The sequence below is a fragment of the Leuciscus leuciscus genome, assembly GCF_965113295.1.
Source record: "Leuciscus leuciscus genome assembly, chromosome: 11".
Classification (NCBI taxonomy): Eukaryota; Metazoa; Chordata; class Actinopteri; order Cypriniformes; family Leuciscidae; genus Leuciscus; species Leuciscus leuciscus.
The window spans coordinates 27,481,731-27,495,378 of record NC_138735.1 but is presented as its reverse complement, the minus strand read 5'-3'; the positions used below and the strand labels follow the sequence as shown (position 1 = coordinate 27,495,378).

The following is a 13,648-nucleotide window of genomic DNA, read 5'->3' as shown; positions in this document are numbered from 1 at the left end:
ACCCCTAGTATGTATTAACCCTAACTCCTTATTCTGCATTTTTTTTCCGGCTTCACGATATTGAAGAAAAACATACTTTTCAAGACCGTTTGAGTGCAATAAGCCACAAAAGAGAACTGAATTTGGGATTGCTTGCTGTCCGAGAGGCGTCTTTCTGTGTGTGTTTTAGGTTTAGGCCTATGTCAGACAGCGAGAGTACTGCAATAAGTTGTTTCCCACAGCTTATTGTGCTTAATAACTATTTTTAAAATCAAGCAAGTCATATGTAAATAGGGCTGTGACTGTGGCAGTTTTTTAGCACCGCGGTGGTAATGGACCAACCACGGGCGGTGTATATACACACACACACACACACACACACACACACACACACACACACACACACACACACAGCGGTTGTCAAGTTTACCGGCACAGCCCTACATGTAAGTAACATCCGTGTGCCAAGTCTATTCTCTGCTATATATGCGTCGACCTAAAACTTTTTGAAGTAGCCTATTAAAATCATCCAGATATCGCAGGCCGTTGCGAGATGCACATTTGAGATATTTCGTTAATTTATATACATCATGCAGCCCTATATTGATGACATTGCAGGGTGTTCCAAAATGAACGAATGTTGTCAAGTGAAGTGAACTTCTGCAGATATCCCATGTTGAGTGTGTTAGGAGCACACAGTGAATACTCCATAACGGGACCCGTGTGAATCAGAACGCATCCTCTCCATCAATTTTATTCTTGAAGAAGCTCAGTTCCTGTGGTATCTGCAATGTTCCCTTTTGCTCTGAGTTCACAGCTAAATCCTATTTAGTGCTTGCTGAGAAAGGTGCCATTAAGAATATACTGTCTGCTCAGAACATTACTTCTGACTGTGGATCAGCAGTTTTTTCCGTTTAGAGGCAAAAAGAAAAAAGCATAGATGTGGAAAACTGGTCCTTTGTCAGCATTCCTGATATAATACAATCTCTTACCTGACAGGTGGACTAAAGATGTTTGGGTCAGGATGTGTTATTTTAAAGGGATAGTTGATCATTCTGTAATTATTTACTCACCCTCATGTCGTGCCAAGACTTTTGTTCATCTTCGGACCAGAAATGAAGCTCTTTTTGATCAGTCCCTCCATTGACAGCTACACAACTACCACTTGATATCACAACTACCAAAAAATAACCCTGCTTGCATTTTTATGGGCTGAAATTCAACATGGTTGTATATTTTAGCTGTGAATATTTCAATTCAAAACATTTCACACATGTTTTCACTAATACAAATTAAATAATCCATATTCACCTTTCAAATTTCACTTCCAAAAGTTCGAAAAGATCATAAAGAGATTGTAAAAAATAATCTACATTATTCAAGCGGTTTTGTCACAATTTAATTTTTTTGCTTTATATGATAAACAGATTTAATTTAAGCTTTTATTTACATATTCATTAACTCACACATCAGTTGTGGTAAACAGAAGCTCAAGCATGTACGCTTGACGTGCGAGAACCAATGAGGTTCATTCTCGTGTGACGCATCACGTTTGAGCTTCAGCGAGAACCAATGAGGTTCTTTCTCGTGTTACGCATCACGTTTGAGCTTCAGCGAGAACCAATGAGGTTCATTCTCGTGTTACGCATCACGTTTGAGCTTCAGCGAGAACCAATGAGGTTCATTCTCGTGTTAAGCATCACGTTTGAGCTTCAGCGAGAACCAATGAGGTTCATTCTCGTGTTACGCATCACGTTTGAGCTTCAGCGAGAACCAATGAGGTTCATTCTCGTGTTACGCATCACGTTTGAGCTTCAGCGAGAACCAATGAGGTTCATTCTCGTGTTACGCATCACGTTTGAGCTTCAGCGAGAACCAATGAGGTTCATTCTCGTGTTACGCATCACGTTTGAGCTTCAGCGAGAACCAATGAGGTTCATTCTCGTGTTACGCATCACGTTTGAGCTTCAGCGAGAACCAATGAGGTTCATTCTCGTGTTACGCATCACGTTTGAGCTTCAGCGAGAACCAATGAGGTTCATTCTCGTGTTACGCATCACGTTTGAGCTTCAGCAAGAACCAATGAGGTTCATTCTCGTGTTACACATCACGTTTGAGCTTCAGCAAGAACCAATGAGGTTCACTCGTTCTACGCATCACGTTTGAGCTTCAGCAATGGGGTTTGTTCTCGCACGTCAAGCAAGTTCGGTTTAGCTTCTGTTTATGTTCGCTGTTTATATATCAATGTTTATATATGAATATAAACCTATATTCAATCTGTTCATCATATAAAGCAATCAAGTCTCTTCAGAAATTTGGACTAAACCACTGAATTCATATGGATCAGAGAGAAAAAAAAAAAGCTTCAAAGTGGTAGTTGCGTAGCTGTCAATGGAGGAACATTATTAATTTGTGTTCCGAAGATTAACAAAAGTCTTAAAGGTTTGGAGTGACATAAGGTAAGTAAATAATGACTTTTAATGACTTTTGAGTGAACTAACCCTTTAATAATTGCTTTGATGAACGTTATCATTCTGTCAGTTTGTCAAATTAGTTTTTAAAAATGCATTATTGAAAGACAAATCCAGCACACAGTCCATCAGCCTCATTATATGAAAAAGCAGAGAGTTTTAATTAGTTTTCTGTTCGTTCTTCATGTTTTGCATGGACAAAGCGCCAAGATAAATATTGCTGCATTGTAAACCTGTTACAAATTGGCTCCGAAAATGTCATTAAGAAAAAGCGAGAGGTGGGTTGCTTTGGTTTTTCTCTAGCAGTGATTGCTAGTGTGTCTAGTTTAGAAAATGCAGAATAACATGTTACATAAGAATACCTGCTGGCAAAAAAACATCACCAGCAAACACACACACACACACACACACACACAAAAAACACGCTGAGAGGCATACACAAATCAACAACTCTTTGACAAGGGGGAGAATTTTTCAAACTCGAAAAATTGTATCCTGGAGGTTACGTGCGAATGAGCGAAGTGACATGTTTGCAGTCATAAATATGAATGAAGTTTCAGATTTACCCTGTTTAAAGAAGCTGTTACTATGGAGACGTTGTTACAAGAAGGTCATTAGAGAGCTGCATTGCTGATGCGCACAGCGTTCGGAGGCAGAGCAAGGCGCGCTGCTGTCATCCATCTCCACTTTTCTGTCATTTATGGCTTTAGAGCGGTTTATCAATCAACATTTGATCTAACTGAGTGTGGACTAATTAGATGAGTCAGTTTTCTCGGCCTGCTGATATAAATCATTAGCCACTCAGGAAGATTTTTTCTCAGTAAGGAATGTTTGCAATAAACCGTGTTTGCGAAGGCATCACTAGTATTATTGCTCATGCTTTGTGTTCCAAGTATTATAATTCATCCTGCGTCGTTTGTGCAACACACATTAATGAAACCTGACTAGAATATCATAGAGACTTTGAGTTGGGCTCTTTTTACTTTGGCCAGGAGCAATCACCATTTTATTTTATCTTATTTTTATCTTGTTTGTTTTATCTAGTTGGTCCCATTATAAAGTGTACTGGATGTATTGTGTTTGTTGGCAACTATTGAAATGGACATCAGTCATAATGGGGTTTATAAATCACTAGATGTTTAATTTGTCTCTTATACTTGTTGGCATTGAAATATATTTAATGAATTGGTGCTAAATTAAAGATGTTAATCTGTGCATGTAAAATAATTCATTAAAAGATTTCAGTGCAATGGTGAAAAAAGCTTGCCTTAAGCTTAAGCTAACCACGGGCTATTGTTCATAAACACATTTTAAAGGGTCAAGAGTATCTCAGTGGGTCAAGTGTTCGCTTAAATACCCAGAAGGCCAGTGGTTGTGGACAGGGAATGTTGACTTAATGGAAGGTTGTGTGGTTTTGCGTACCTCAGAGCTACATGAAGTTGAAGCCGCACATCTCCAGTTTTGATTTTATGGGCTCTTTGACCAGTGAAACCACTGACATAAAATCAAGAACCATCATCAAGTATCAAAAGACAAAGAAGACCCACAATTCATTCAAAGCTAATAAAACCACCCGTATCATCGAGTGCGTTTCATATTCCCAAACGTGCAAACAAGAATATCAATCTGTCATCTTTCACAAAACAGAGGAAGAAATAAAATACAGCTTCCCTTGTGTCAGCATTCTGTGAGTGTGTGTGTGTGTGTGTGTGTCTCTCTCTCTCTCTCTCTCTCTCTCTCTCTCTCTCTCTCTCTCTCTCTCTCTCTCTCTCTCTCTCTCTCTCTCTCTCTCTCTGATGAGTCTTCCTGTGTCTGCGGTGATGTTTTTTCACTAGTAGCAGTTGGAATGAATGGACGCTGCTTCAGCTATGCGGGAAGCTGGCAGCGAAACTCTACATTCAGCAACGCCAGCCTTGAGCTTTTACAAATGCATTATGCACTTCCTTTCCTCATCCGCTCACTGTAAAAAAGAAAAAAATCAACCCAAAAGCACTAACCTGTTAGAAAAGGAAGAATGTGAAAATGGAGGGCATTGCCTTCACCTCTAACGCGCCAGTTAATGAATGATGATTGTTGAAGAGTTGGACAGATCTGTAACACAGTATTAAACTTGTTGAGGAGAGTTGTGCTTTTACTTTTTTAACCAGTAAGCAACCGTCATAGCAATGCCATTAAAAAAAAAAAAAAAAAAAAATTATTTTATTTTATTTTTTATTTATTTATTTAATGTTTTTTATTGTTCTTTTTACATTCATTTATTAATAGTAAATTATTAATTTATTAATTGTATTATTTTCTAATTATATCAATTATTTAAATTGATTATTATTAATTTATTCTGTATTTTATTATTATTTTTAAATAATTTTAGTATTATTTTAGTCCGCACAATCTTTTGTTGAACTATTTTTGTACCACAATATTTTTGTTGTGGTTGATGGAATAGAACCGAAAACGAGGGAAATGGGTAAAAGTAGTTCAGGGTAAAACTGCAGATTTGATTCATTCATAAGACCAATGTTTGCTATATAATTTTTTTTGCAAATGTGGTCATTTTATATAAACTTCTTTGTTGTATTACTAAATACATTAACATTGCATCTCTGTGTGACTTTAATTTACATCTGCTCATGAGGCATTAAAAAGAAAACGGTAACACTTTATTTTACAGTATCCTTGTTACATATGTTACATGTACTTACCATAGTAATAACTTATGCATAATTACATGCAACTAACCCTCAACCAAATCCTACCCTAATCCTATAGTAAGTACATGTAGTTGCTTAATATTACTCAGTACTTAAATATATAATTACACTGTAACAATGACACCTTAAAATAAGTGTAACCAAGAAAACAATATTTTATTTTATTTTATACCAGCCATCAGGATTCCTTCGAGTCTTTTAATGTTATGATAAAATGACTCAAATATCTGAAATTGGTCTATCTTTGCACAGCAGAAATCCTTCCATAACACTCTTCAGATCGCACTTATACTATCACACGTACTAGCTGGAGACCCAGAGCCTTCATTAGGTGTCAGGGTGAAGCAGTGATATCTATAGCTTGTCCCACAGAGCACTGATGCTGCTCGTACCATCTTTATCACAGCGCTGTGATGTGGAAATCGCCCCGTTGTGAATGTGGGTGAGCGCGTTCGTGCTGGCACAATAGAGTGAGAGGGAACGTGTGTGTTAGTGGGTGCGTAGGTGGATGTGTGCGGGTGGAAACGAGAAGAATCGACGGTGCTAACGTCGGCGTTGTCTCTTCAGACACTCCTTCAGAGAGCTCATGTGGGAGAGAGCGTGGGTCAGATCGACCTCAGGAGTGTCCAGTGAGCTTACAGCAGGTCTTGTGTTAGAGCCAATGGGCCGTCCCAACTGGGAGAAATAGCCTTTTGTGCGATACGTCACTAATTAAAGGGGATACATCATTAAAATGAGATTTTTCTCGCTTAAATATATATAAACGTATGAATGAATCTCACACAAGAACATGTCCAGGTAATATTTCACCCCAAAATCAAAAGAAATAATAATTTGCTAAAGGAATATTAAGAAATTTTTTAGGACTGTTTAGGAAAAATAAATTTCCCCTCAGCAATTTCTCATTAACGTAATGCAAAAAATCTCATTATATTACTGTAATGTAAAAAGAAAAAAAAGATATGTCATTACATTTTTTTATTAAAATAAAAATTACTGTAATTTTTGTACTATAATACAATATAATAAGAATTTAGGAAAATTTGCTTAAGTGTCATGAAAATAATAACAATAGATTTAAAAAAAACATTCTTTGATATGGAAAAAAAATATGAAATCTTTGTGAAAATAATAATACGAACAAATATTTCTAAAATATTTCTAAAAACTGGCTTTGTTTTATACAAAAAAGGAATACAAATATTTTTCAATTTATTTTCTTTTATGTATAAACACACACACACACACACACACACACACACACACACACACACACACACACACACACACACACACACACACACACATATATATGTGTGTGTATATGTGTATATATGTATATATGTGTATATGTGTATATATATATATATATATATATATATATATATATATATATATGTGTGTGTGTCTAATGAATAAATGTAAATGTGTGTCTATAGTCATTCTATAATTGCATAACTATAATTGTGTGTGTATATGTGTATATATATATATATATATATATATATATATATATATATAACACACACACACACACAAAATATATATATATTATATATATATATAACACACACACACACACACACACACACACACACACACACACACACACACACACACACACACACACACACACACACACACACACACACACACATATATATATATATATATATATATATATAATATATATATAATATATATATATATATGTATATGTGTGTGTGTCTAATGAATAAATGTAAATGTGTGTCTATAGTCATTCTATAATTGCATAAAACTATAACTGTATAGCTATAATTCATAAAGTTAGTTATGCTAGCAAACAGCCCATTTAAAGGCCAGAGAGAGGGGTAAAAAAGGGCCATGTTAAACAGTTTTTGTTCTAAGAAACCTCGACTGACAATAATAGTGTCGCCTCAAATGCTATAAAGTGTAGAATGTGTTTCATTTGAGTTTGTTTCGAGGTGTTTGTTTCGTAGGAGGACATCATCCTCTTGTGGAAAGACAGGCCAGTCAGTCCGTATCTGTTTTTTCCTGCACTGCAATAATTCTTTTTTAAAAATTATCATTATTGTCCTGCGCCACATGTGCAGCACCTCAGTTAAAAGTTCACAACTCTGTTTGAAAAGATGAAGGATCGACAGAGGAAGAGGAAGGATGCGTCAGAGAGAGAAGGGAAGTGCACGATTCCAGAGCGTTCCCGCGTGTAATGTATCGTATTGCCGATGTTTCCATAAATTCCAGCACGTTTCAATGTGAATCCCACTCGCGGCTCCGTGTTGCTGAGCCTTCCATTGAGAGATGCAGCGGAGAGGTGGGCGGAAGAGGTGGCCTTACGTAACTCAGAAAAAGGACTGATGGGATAAACTTCAGTTAGAGAGAATGAGGAAGATAAAACAGTGTGTGATACCTCATCCTTCACTTAAGACCACTGTGTTTGTGTGTGTATATGCACTTTCATGACCTCATATGTTGCGTTTCTTGTTGCATAAGTGCAATTCAGATTTTGACTCTCCTTATTAATGAGAGAATTATCTCTATGCAAGCACACGAATGCAGACACGTCTAGTTATGGTCAGATTTTCCTGAGGTCACGCTGTTTGAAACAGATCTTGCTGAGGAAGCCAGATGTTATTAACATGGTAGCTACTAGCTACCTGAATACCTAAACACATCTGGTTTAATGCCACATTTGAACTATTGCCCCCTTCAGGTTACTGAGATTTGATATTGGCACAGTAAATGCGTCTCTTATGCTCAGCAAGGCAGACGTACTGTAATAACAGTAATATTGTGGAAAATGACTGTGACAGTCTTCAGTGTCACATGATCCTTCAGAAATCATTCTAATTTGCTGCTCAAGAAACATTTATTATTACTATCAATGTTGAAAACAGTTGTGCTGCTTCATATTTATGTGGAAAAAGTTAAAATGGCTTTTATACACCAATAATAAATGTCTTTACTGTCACCTTTTGACCAGTTTAATGTAATTCATGGTGAATAAAAGTATTATAAATAAATCTTATAGACCTGAAACTTAATCTTGTGCTTGTGTTGTTCCTTATATTTGTAGTAAAGCCCTTTAGGATCCGCATATTTTCATCCAGAAGTCTTTGTTAGTCTCGCTGTAGTATTTAGCTCGATGACCTTTACTTCAGAGCAACTTATTATTAATGTTTTCCAGTGTCTGTTTTGTAACCGAGACTTGTTTCGAAAGACTGTTTTGACATGGTATGATTTACTCTCTGAAGGATTAAGTCTGAGGTTAGAAAGGTTGTTTTGTGATGGAAAGCGTGGATGAAACTGGAATAATCTGCCGGGTGGAGTTCAGGTTGACCCTGCCACACAGCTTGCTGTGACCCAAACACTGAAGATGCATTGAGATGGAAGACATCGAGAATAGTGGCTTAGCAATTATCATTAATTTACTACTCTCCACAATATATGAAAAGCTGTATTACTATGATCTGTCCAGTGCAGAGCTCAAGGCTGCTTGACCAGAACCTCTGGTGACTGGATGTCAACGTTGTGATTTCAGCTTAACTGATGCACAATGTGTTCTGACACACAATTGTCTCGTCTACATGTTTTATTCTTCAATTGTTTTGACTAGCGATATAAAGCAGAACAATTAATCAGACAAGGTTAGCTATATATATATACCTTTTTATGTAACATTTCATTACTGCGACTGAAGTAACACAAGGAACATCATATATTAAACGTATCTAGAAGTATTTATAATCTGTATCTGTATTTTTTATCTTTCTGTTTATTTTAATTGCACGCTATTTTAAGGTGTCATTTTTTTACACTGTAATTATATATTTAAGTACTGTATAATATTATTTAACAACATGTACTATAAGGTTAGGGTAGGATTAGGTGTTGGTTGAGGGTTAGTTGCATGTAATTATGCATATTTAACTGTTATTACTATGGGAAGTACATGTAACATTATGTATTAAGGGCACTAAAATAAAGTGTTACCAAATGTTTTAGTAAGATGATTACATTTTTCTTTGGTATTTAGTTTTAGTCTCTTTAGTATGTTTGACAAATAAGAATAAAAAATGTCTTAAAAAAAAAAAAGTGAATGCCATATTTTGACGAATGGTCTTTTTTTCTTTTTCTATGTCCTGTGCCACCATGCTGAAATGAATCCTGATGACATCTGCTTTTTAGGTAAGAAATCTCTCTTTATTAAACAGGCACGCTGCAGTTGTAAATATGAATCGCTATCCAGTCTTCAAATTTATATATGGCTGGTTACTGAAGAGCTTTATTTTGCTTCAGCATGGCATCGTTTACCTGTGAGAGAGGGCAATAATTGCATTTTAGTCTAAAAGGTACGTAGTACTTAGTACCACTCCATGCATTTTAAAGATATTAAAAGGCATTTTGATTTGCTCTTGAATGTAATTTCATGACTAATATATACATATAGCTGCTACCACATAACAGCCTCATTAAATGTGTCAATTTTGAAGTTTCAGCCTGCAAATGGCATGAAGAATCAGGGTTTTAAACATACTCTGGAAATGATTTCCTTTTTTTTTTTTTTTTGCATGCCATTACAGCTCTTTGCTATATGTGTAGTTGTGTACGATAATAACTTTGGTCCTCTGTACTTTCATTCGGAATAGTTTAAGTATAACAAATTTCATATCCTGCTTGTTCGTACTGGTTTTGGTAAATTGCATGAGTCAGTTCTCATCTTATAAACTTAAATTGAAAGTGCAGTTTAAACACATATACAGTAGATGATTTCATATTCAATTTATAATGTGGATTATTTATGTTAGTGGTTCTCCAAATGGAGTATTGTTTGATGTGTGCTATGGAGTGCCTCAGGTGTATGTATTGGGCAACATTCATTTGCAAATACATGGGCATATTTTCATAATTTACAATTTCATTAAAACATGCCCAGTTCATATTTCACCCCACTATCAAAAAGCAAAAAAATAATTATATTTTGCATAATGAATATAATTTTTTTTTTTTTACCATTATTATAATAATTTTTTTGCCATTGCGATTGCATTATTTTCTCTCAAAATTATTACTGTAATGCATTCAGATGAGATGCTCTTTGGGTGTTTTAGTTTTTGTAATTCTCATTATTTTCAATGACCATTCTATTCTAATTACTTTAATAATGGGATTTTTAACAGTATTACAGTAAAAGTTTTTTTTTCCATTTAAATTCACATCAATTAAAATGATGCAACAAATGCTTCTATTATGAAATACCTTTTAGTACTTTCATGTTTTGTAATTTTTAATGTTGCAATTATAATAAGATCTTTATGCATTACATAAAGGAGAATTTGTGGGCAAAATGTATTTAATTGTCACAAAAATAATGTCACAAAATCCACAAAAATGCATTTTTTCCTAATGCAAAATATAATTTCTCATTGATTTCTTCTGATTTCGGGGAGGAATATGACCTGGACAAAATCCTGATGAGTTTTGTGAGAATCCATACTTGGTATGCATACAATTTATTTACACAGTAAGCTCACTAAGCTGTGTGAACGCACGTGTGTCATAAGTAATTTGAATATTTAATGAAGCAACAGTATAAGTGAGTATATGTATAAGTGAGATTTGAAGGCCAAAGAGGTTGTGTGTGTGTGTGTGTGTGTGTGTGTGTGTGTGATGCTGTGTGACATTGAACTGATTGGTATCTCTTGATTGCTCGAGCTTCGCTGGCCAGATGTTTTCATTTCTCTGTTTCTTGTGTTTCCCCTCCCTCTTTCACAGCAATCAGTCGCATCCCTCTCTCCCCTATCTTTAGGAGTCAGGCATGTAATTATGTTGGCTTGTTAGTATGTGTGTGTGTGTGTGTGTGTGCACTCCTGGAAGGAGGAAGGTGGCACAGGGGGTGTAGTCGAACCTGCCACTTTGAGCTGGTGCATCAATTACCCACTGGGTGTCTCTGTCACGTACACGTCTACACATACACACACACACACACACACACACACACACACACACACACACACACACACACACACACACACACACACACACACACACACAGTCATGGCTGTTTACAGACACTAAGACAAAGATATACTCACACAGTGACTATCATCGTGTCACATGCAATTATGCGTTTAATGCATACTATGAATGAACTGAAGTGGAATTACCATAACTGAGATGAAGACATTGTGATTTTCCACCTATATGGGTGTGCGAGGTCTCTCGCCCCGAGTGTCACCTGCAGGGTTTACAGCTGTGAGTTTGGTGTGTTTGTGAATTCTCACGGGTGAGTGTGACGTAGTCTTCTACAGATCAGATGTTTTCAGCAACTACTGTCTGTGATTTGATCGCACGCTCCCAATCTTTGTGCCGTTGTGATGACATGCGCATTGTGAAAATGAAATAATGGAAGTGTAACACAGTGGCCTAGCTATATTTTATTTAATTTACCAAATTTTGGCAACATTTTTGTCAACAACGTGTATATATTTGAAGGACATTGGTCGTTTGGCATAAAAGGAATGTTCATAGTTCAGTCAAAAGTTAATATGCTGCTACAGTAATGCACTTTGAATATAAATTCACACTTGAATTCATATTATGTGAGCTATTAAATGATTTAAAATGGTCCTTTTTGTTGTAGTTAGATTATGTTTCTATCGCTGAACCTCTGGTTGTTTTACTGACATTATTTCTGTGACTAAAGTTTGCATTTCTGATGTCCGTATCCTGTGACATTGACTGTGTTTACTGGAGTTATGTGGGGATGGCATTGAAATTGATTAGAAATCGTGTAACATTAAACATAAAAAAAAAAAGTCTTCATTGTCACACTGGCTTCATACCAACATGTACAGTGTTAAAGTTTTGTAGCTTGAAACTGTGCATTTTAAGTCTGTATTACATTTCATTCATTATAAATGCCTTAAATATTAATATTTTAATATAAAGATGAAAATAATTGTATTTACTTTACTTGAACTTGGAATATTCCTTAAGCTTTTGAGCCTGCTACAATTTTATATAGTCATCTTAGATTGCAATCTTGATTGCAGACAATTAGATAACGTTTTCACTGTTGACTTTTGAGGATATGTTTAAATATTGTATTATGAATAATTCGTTGGCTAGCTCTTCTTTTCAGAGTGCTGTCAGTTAATATGATTGATATTACAGGTATGAATATTTAAAAGGATTTATAATGCTACCCTGAACCTTCTAGAACCCAGATTCTGCTGTCTCACTCAGAGCCAGACTGTGTGTTTCACCTTAAGGTGTAAACTTTTCTGAAACAGCCTTTCATCTTCCCTTCAAATACTTTGAAATGTTCAGGTCCTATTTTCTATTCAGTTCAGGTAGTAGAAACGGCTCTTTTTTCACCCATCAAAGCGTTGTAATGGGTTAAAAGTTATTAAGAGCAATTTCAGCCTACAGTCATGTGTGGTAGTTACTGCCTTTAATCCAGTTTTTCTTTTCAATTCTCAGACTGTGTGCACATCATTTCACATAGTTAGCCATTTCTGCTCTAACGGCTCTAGTTTCCAACTTTCATCCTTTTTCAGTGTTTGCATCTGTCTGAAGATTGAGCCATGTGGACTTGTTTTTTTTGTAGCAGGCTTATGCATGGATAAATGGAGTTATATACTGTTCCAGGGGCAGGAATCCTTTTTTGTCTCTTTGTAAAGTGGCTCATGCTCTTTACTGCAGTTGTAAGGTGTTATGTAAGGCTGAAGGCTGTACATCTATTCAGACATGCATATGTTTCCACAGCAGCCAGTCATGCAAGTCACGTTAGCATAAATTACAACAGCAGCCAATCATGCAAGTCACGTTAGCATATATTACCACATCAGCCAATCATGCAAGCCACATTAGCATATAATACCACAGCAGCCAGTCATGCAAGTCACGTTAGCATATATTACCACAGCAGCCAATCATGCAAGTCACGTTAGCATATATTACCACAGCAGCCAGTCATGCAAGTCACGTTAGCATAAATTACAACAGCAGCCAATCATGCAAGTCACGTTAGCATATATTACCACATCAGCCAATCATGCAAGCCACATTAGCATATAATACCACAGCAGCCAGTCATGCAAGTCACGTTAGCATATATTACCACAGCAGCCAGTCATGCAAGTCACGTTAGCATATATTACCACAGCAGCCAATCATGCAAGTCACGTTAGCATATATTACCACAGCAGCCAATCATGCAAGCCACATTAGCATATAATACCACAGCAGCCAATCATGCAAGTCACGTTTGCATATATTACCACAGCAGCCAATCATGCAAGTCACATCAGCATATATTACATGCTAGTCACGTTAACATATATTACCACAGCAGCCAATCATACAAGTCACATTAGCATATATTACAACAGCAGCCAATCATGCAAGTCACGTTTGCATATATTACCACAGCAGCCAATCATGCAAGTCACATTAGCATATATTACATGCAAGTCACAT

At 36.1% G+C, this 13,648-nt stretch overlaps 1 protein-coding gene across 1 annotated transcript in view; it reads left to right on the top strand.

Annotated features, from left to right (window-relative positions):
- The window catches only part of agap3 (ArfGAP with GTPase domain, ankyrin repeat and PH domain 3), a 163,270-nt gene that overhangs the window by 17,191 nt on the left and 132,431 nt on the right, over positions 1-13,648 (top strand). The window lies entirely within an intron of this gene.